Source organism: Cannabis sativa, chromosome 9 (assembly GCF_029168945.1).
Source record: "Cannabis sativa cultivar Pink pepper isolate KNU-18-1 chromosome 9, ASM2916894v1, whole genome shotgun sequence".
NCBI classification, from domain to species: Eukaryota; Viridiplantae; Streptophyta; class Magnoliopsida; order Rosales; family Cannabaceae; genus Cannabis; species Cannabis sativa.
In genome coordinates this window covers 15,704,741-15,712,544 of record NC_083609.1, presented here as the reverse complement: position 1 = coordinate 15,712,544, position 7,804 = coordinate 15,704,741, and the positions used below count along the sequence as shown (strand labels likewise).

Sequence of the window (7,804 nt, the reverse complement as noted above, 5' to 3'; positions counted from 1 at the left end):
TGTCACTAGGCAAAGAACCTTGCGGCCTAGCTTTCAATTCATTGGCCAAATGTCCAAGTTGCAACTCTAAGTTTCGAAGAGAGGCAGCTTGACTTTGTATCACCGCATCATTTTTGGCCATATAATCCCGCATTAGACTTTCCAAAGAACTTGGTTGGGCATTTTGAGCATGTTGTGAATGTCGGGGTTGTTGTGAAAAACCCGGTGGATACGCTTGTCTTCCTTGGGCTGGTGCGGTGCTTGAGCTTGCTCCTTGACCTCCCCAAGACAAATTAGGATGATTCTTCCAAGATTGATTGTAAGAGTTTGAGAATGCCCCATTGTTTCTATTAAAATTCTGATTTCCCATGTAACACACGGACTCCGGATTAGATGGACACTTCTCAAACGCATGCCCTTCTCCACAAAACACACATGAGACATCATCACTTTGAATGGCAGCAGCTGGTTGAATATTTTTAGCGTTCCCAATACTTAAATTCTTCAAAACATTCGTCATGGAAGCCATTTGAGCCGTCAAAGCTGTTATTGCATCTACCTCAAGGACCCCCGCAACTTTTCTACTTGTTGGAGCTCTAGTGTTGGACCATTGGTAGTTGTTACTTGCAATGGTCTCCAAAATCTCAAATGCTTCATTGTAAGACTTCGACAAAATAGCACCATTGGCCGATGCATCTAACACCATTCGAGAAGCTGAATTCAAGCCATTATAAAAAGTCTCCATCTGAATACAATGTGGAATGCCATGATGTGGACACTTTCGCAAAAGTTCCTTAAACCTCTCCCACGCATCACTTGTAGACTCATCTTCAAGTTGCTGAAAAGACATGATCTCACTTCTGAATTTTGCATTTCTAGTAGGAGGAAAGTATTTCCTCAAAAACTTCTCAGCAAGGTCATTCCAATTGGTAACAGAATCAGGAGGCAAAGTGTTGAGCCATGATCTAGCTCGGTCCCGTAGTGAGAATGGGAATAGCTTCAACCTTAACACCTCTTCACTCACTCCTTGGATCTTGAAAGAATCACTCACCTCCAAGAATGAACGGAGATGGAGGTGAGGATCTTCAGTTGGCATCCCGCTGAATTGCCCCACGGTTTGGAGCATTTGAAACATCACTGGCTTGAGCTCAAACTGCGGTGCTTGTATTTCAGGCCTCACAATGCCTGGATTGAGCTCATTAAACATGGGGGCTGCATACTCCCTTATAGCCCTTGCTCGATCATCTGCCAATATGATGGGATTAACAATTTGTGGAGCAACCCCATCATCATCAAAATTCTCAGCCATGATGTCTCGGCCCTTAGCCTTTTGAACCCTTCTTCTTCTTCGGAATGTACGTTCAATCTCGGGGTCAATAGGAGCAAGTTCAAAGTCCTCTTGTTGGTTCATACACTATAGATACCTGAGATTTCAAAGACAAACCAACAAGATTAAAAGCACAAAAATTCTTAGAATGTCAATTAGTTGATAAAACAAAATTTAGAACTTAAAGTCCCCGGCAACGGCGCCAAAAACTTGTTGTGAAAATTATATTGCTTTATAATTGCGCAAGTGTACACAATCACAAACAAGTAATACAATGATAAGTAATCAAAGTTCGTCTCCACAGGGACTTTTTACTAAATAATGTAAATCAACTAAAAGTAATTCCAAGAATTTCAAATAAAAACAAAATAAAATCACACATCAATTCACAAGAAAAATTTATAGCCTTGAATCTAAACTTGAGAACTAATTTTTTTAAACTAAATAAACTAAAAATAAGAAACTAAAAGTGATTAAAATGGTGGTAATTTCAGATTTGGAAAATAGACTTGGGTGATTAATTTCCACTTGTATGTCCCAGTTGATACAGCAATGTCCCAGCAATGATTCAGCAATCCTGGCAGAGTTAACAAATTTCAACAAAAACCAGCAAGCTTTTTCCAAAACTTGCAAATAACCATTCATAATCTCACAATGCATTCCTACATCAGTTTAGATCACAAATAGCCCAATAAAGCATCAAATCCTTAGTTATACATGGTAGCAAAATATTCCTATTTCACACCTAATTAATACCTAAAAGAAAAGGTAAAAATCATGCATCAATTAGAGGAGTTCAACTAGGTCTTGCTCTTCCAAGTAAGATCTAGCTTGCTAAATGTTAAAAATGGCCAAGAATTAACATTCATTCAACATTTCATCACATCTAATTGAACAAAGACAAGATTACTTCATCATTGCAAAGCCAAAACACTAGTCCATACAAGGGTTTTTTAACCACCCAAATCTCAAAAAGTTTAGTTCATAGCTGAAATTTGAAACTCAAAACCAGAAAATGTATTATTCATGAAGTTAAAGAAAAGCTTAAAGAGAAGAAAATGATACAAAACGAAGTGGAGAGCAAGAGAGATGAGTGTTGAGCTCAAATCCTTCTTTGAATGTTGCCTTCTTCTCCTTCTTCTCAATCTTCTTCTTCTTTGTACTCTCTTCCTTCTTTGTACTTAGAAACTTTTTTTTTCTGCTGTAAGGTTTTTTCGTACTGCTACTCAAGTGCAGCCACCATCTTTTTAATTCCTTTTTTTCTTTTTGCACCCCAATTAGGGTACCAAAGTTTACCCTAATTGGAAATCCCAATCATCATCCACTTGTCCTTCATTTTCCACATGTTTGTTGAGTCAATAGCCAAATTCCGCCACCTCAGCTCGTTTTTCTTTTCATTAAAGCCAGCTGGACTATCTGCCAAAATAAACTTACTGGGCTGACAAATTGCTACGCGATGAGTGCTACAGCAATGCCAGTCAGCAATAATCATTTTCCTGCTCCTTTTTCTCCTTGTCCCAAACATTTTCAAATACCTATTCTTGTATTTTTTCTGCTTAAAACACATAAAAACAATAACATAAGTCTATTTACACTTACTAACACACACACTTCCATTTATTACAGAGACACAACAAACTAGATACAATTACACAATATAAACATTAATTGCTCCACAATTCACATTAAATTCAAGCTTAAAGATATGAAAATAACTCTAAATCTTAGAGTTATCACACCACTTTCTTCTGATTTCCCATCTTTGAGCCTAGAAGAGACATATAATACTTTTTTAAAAAAAGCACCATTCACAACATGAATCAAATCTACCCATATACCATTCTCATCTTGAATTGAATAGACTGTATTTTACGTTCTTTATTGCTTAAAACTTTGGTGAAAAAATCTAATATTCTCATCTCTATCCTTAAGCCAAAAAATTTTAGATTTCTTCTAAAGGAAAGAAAAGAGATCTAATCAGCATCTGTTATAGACCTCCCTAGCATCTTTTTCTTCTTTAATTAAAGAGCCATTCATCAGTTTTTCGATGCATCTTTTCCTTACAGTCATTCATTCTATTAAGTTCCTAATGTTCCCGAGCATGAACATCACCAAAAGTCCCTTATTAATTGTCTTTAAAGACATGCTTCAACTGTTTCAACTTCATAGTAACTACAAACATTAGAGTTCCAACCATAGGCTTGTTCTAATTAAGAGTCGCGACATCATCATAACCTAGAGAGTTCTTCCACATTTGAAAATATCGAAAAGACTTCTTTTCATTTTCAATTACAGGGTATACCGAAATAAGGGTAGGGCAATGATTGAAATTTCCTTTTAAGAAAAACACAACTTTTGCATTTTCAAAATAATTCAACCACACTGAATTAGCAAGAACTTTATCTAGCTTAGCATACAGTCTTGTGGACTCATCCTGTTTGTTACTCGTAAAAAATTGACCTAAAAGTTTTACATGCGCAAAGTCACAAGCTTCTATACAATCTTTTAAATCCACACAACCATGAGAATGATCTTTTTTAGAGAGTCTCTTCCAAGAATGTCAAGTCGCATTAAAATCACCTAACACCATCCAAGGGCTAGTAACACACTTCTGAAACATACCAATTTGCCCCCACAAAATTTTCCTTTCATGCTTATAATTAGAAGCTTAAAGAAAATTAATGAAGAAACCACTACCCCTCTTTGGACTAATCTGACAATGTATAAATTGCGCAGAATAATCCAAGAGGTTGACATCAAATGAGTTAGGATTCCAAGCAAGAACAATCTTCCCTCCGGGATACAAAGATATATTTAACGTGAAACAACAACTTTGGAAAAGATTAAGATACAACTCTCCCATCTTATCCACCTTAACCTTTGTCTCCAACAAATAAACTACACTGATCTTTTTATTCATCGAAAGCCTTTTGACCTCTTGTTGCTTATGCAACTTATTAAAACCCCTTACATTCCAACATAACAATATATCCATTAGCATTCGGAGGCCTTCCCCCTCCCTTCTTTTCAGCACTCAAATCGTATAAATTCTGACCAATAGTCACTTTATCCTCTCTTATTTCCTTTAAAACTTAAAAACCATTAGCATCTATAATAAGGTGTTCACCCCTATTTTGACCATTAGGAACAATCTCATTAGCCTGAGAAGAGATTCCATTCATCATAGTATTGGAAGGAGCAAAATTATTTTCCACTCAAATACCCTGCGACTTTTTACTCTTTTTGCAAACTTCAACATCATGTCTCATAGATAGCACAAATGGTTGGCTTCCAGGCCTAGTCCACCTCGACTTGGACCATCTCCCCTTTCTCATTTTCAAATTCAATCATATTTGAAAACTCTTGTTATAGGTTAACTTCCACCACCACATGAGCAAATTTAAGCTGATCTCAATTTTGAGTTGTCGCATCCACTGTAATAAACTTCCCTAACAATTCAAAAAATTTGAATAGAGCCCCACTATTTGAATTCAAGGTTATTGAGCAGAATCCAAATCGGAATTGTCTGAACATCTCCCTTAGTGTCCCTTTCATCTGGATTCTAAGCTTTAACCCCTTTGAAAGCACCTTATCCTGATTTTCCATTGTGGTAAAACAAACAATGAACACTCCCTTTTGAATGATCCCAACTTTATCCTGCCAAACACATTCTAAATTCTTCTACAAAAACCATCCATGATCTGAGGAGGAGGATTCGCCCCATCACCCAACACACAATAGAGGAGTTCCAAAACATAATTTCTTCACATATGTCATATTCAACAATTTTCACACAAATTTTCAACTGAGAATTTTTATAAACTATATCAGAATCTAGTTTAGGAGACTCACCCAACTCCTTTCGCACAACTTGAGGTGTTTGAACTCCTGTTGGTGTATCCCGACGAGAAAGCAACATGGAAAACTCTTTTTGAATTTTCTCTCGAAGAATTAGCTGTGTTTCGCTCTCTTCATTTGAAAGCATCTTCGATTCCATATCTGCATAGTATAGGCTCTCAATCGGTGGTTCTTCTTCATCCGAAAAATTTATTGTCTCCACAATTAAACTTTCATCCATATCATTTTAACCTTCCCCCCCGAATATCGGGCTTCGATTCTTGCCTACCACCTTCTTTTTCTTCGTTGGCCGCCCCCTCCCTACCATGGTCATAGCTACACTGAAATAGAGAAACAAAAGAGAGAATTTTACCCTTGCATTTAAATTTATAACTAAACATATGGTTTTTTAATATAGCGTGTTAGCCAACAGTTTCAAATCACCAATCTCTTTATATTCTTACAACTTGTTTAAAACAAATGTTTGGATAATTAACTATAATTAATTTTTGGTCCCAAATAAAGTGACCCGTTTTATGGGGGACTAGGATGCATATTCTGATATTCAGATATGTATGAAATCTCATGGTCATGAAACTTTAAGAAGATCTACTAATTAATTTGTCTAAAAGTATTATTTTGAAATTCCATATGAAGAAACAGACATTAGATTAGACTGTATGCAAAACAAACAAAATAATAATTAAAATTTTATATATATAAAAATACCCACCTATATATATATATATGTTGTTTACGGATAATATTACTTTAATTTAATTAACTGTTAATATATATGCATCTTACACATGCAAGCTAGCAGCACTTACGTTGTTGTCATTGACGCCCATGTTCCATTTGTGTCGACGACGTATACCAAAAAAATTTATATATATTTATTTATTTAATGTTTTTAATTAAAAAAACGATGAAGAGAAGCTATATATTATTATTACTTTTAATTTGAATTAATTTTTTAGGGAAAAAGAAGAAGAAGAAGAAGATATAGAAAATAGCCGTCTTAGAAAAAAAGACATGGTCAAAGCAAGCAACAAAGGTAATATCGGAAACATGAACTATGGCAATATTGCAAACGCGTTTTTTGGCCGTCTTTCATCCGAAAAGGAACAAAACTAAACAACTACTACTTCACTAAGCTACATATGGTATGGTAGACTCTTTATTATTTTTTTTCAATTTTTAAAAATCTTTTATGGAGGTTACTATCAATTTATTCCCTTTCGAACTGCTCCCTCATCCACTTTTATTGTATACACATGATCTCATACACCTTAATCATAATAGATAAAGTAATAAAGATTAACTAGCTAGAGTATTACTATATATATACTAGGAGCTAGCTATATACATGGAAGAGATTTTAATGGTTACATTTTTATTGTAACCATCATGGTTACATTTTTTTTTAAATCATTAGATTACTATTGAATGGTTGTAATTAATTTAGAAATTAAATAAATAATAAATAATTTGTAATCTGAAAGTAACCTAATAATTTATGTCCTTATAAAACTTTAATTAAGATTAATTATATTTTAAAATTAAATTAATTATAATTATTACTTAATTTTTTGCAATTTATTAGCCATTTATTTTTTCACTTAAATTATTTAAAATTTTATAGGATAAGCTTTTTATAATTTAAAATTATACACATATATATAATTTCATAATTTAAATTTTATTATACTTGTAATCTTAATTTTAAATTATTACACTTAATTATTTAATTTTTTTATTTAAATATTTAAAAAGTAAAAAGTAAAATAAGTTGAAGAATTTTTTTAAAAAAAATGGCTACATTTGTTATCGATTGACTAGCTTGAGGTTTCATACTTAGTTCATCTAATTGTAACAAAATAATTAAATATCATTTAAAAATAATAAATTATTTAAAAATTTATTATAAGAAGAGAATTTTAACTTGTGTAAAAAGAAGTTTAATTTTGTAAAAAAAATAAATTTATTGTAAATATTATAATTAAATGGCTTAATTGTTAAAATAATTAGAGTAAGGATTTAAATATAAATAAAAAAAATTATTTATAAATATTAATTGCTAAAAGGGGTCTTGTTAAATATTTAATTAATTATTTTAAGAAAATAATTAATTATAATTAATTAATTCTAAAAATGAATGTTTACCTATTAGTAACTTGCTATTACAGGTCAAAGAAAAATGTAACCATTGAACAGTCATCCATATATATATATACACGTTTATTAAGTGGGTTTGGCGTAGATAAGGTAGAGAGCTATTAACACCGTCTCCAATAGTTATACCAATTTGCACTACAAAAATTTTTACTTTTAGTCACAACAAAATTTATGATTAAAAGTAAAAAAGTTGTGTCTAATTATAAATTATAATTCATATATTGTGACTAAAAAGTTCGTGGCTAAAGATATTAGTCACAAAAATTATAATTTATTGTGACTAAATATGTATTTTAGACTAAAACTAAATTAGTGATAACTTGTGTCAAAATGCTATTTAGTCACAAATAATTTTTGTTGTGACTAAAAATCAAATTTAGTTACAAAATATTTATGTTGACTAAAAAGTTATCACTAAATTAAAGTAACAATTTTTTTCTAGTGTTGGTTTGAAATTTATACTAATTTAATGCAGAATTTTTT

The 7,804-nt window shown here is 32.5% G+C and overlaps 1 non-coding gene across 1 annotated transcript; it reads left to right on the top strand.

The window, feature by feature from the left end:
* The first annotated feature begins 740 nt into the window (after window positions 1-740).
* Window positions 741-847, top strand: LOC133031643 (small nucleolar RNA R71). The gene has a single exon (XR_009684744.1). It is a non-coding gene; the product is annotated as a small nucleolar RNA R71 (small nucleolar RNA).
* Window positions 848-7,804: the final 6,957 nt, after the last annotated feature.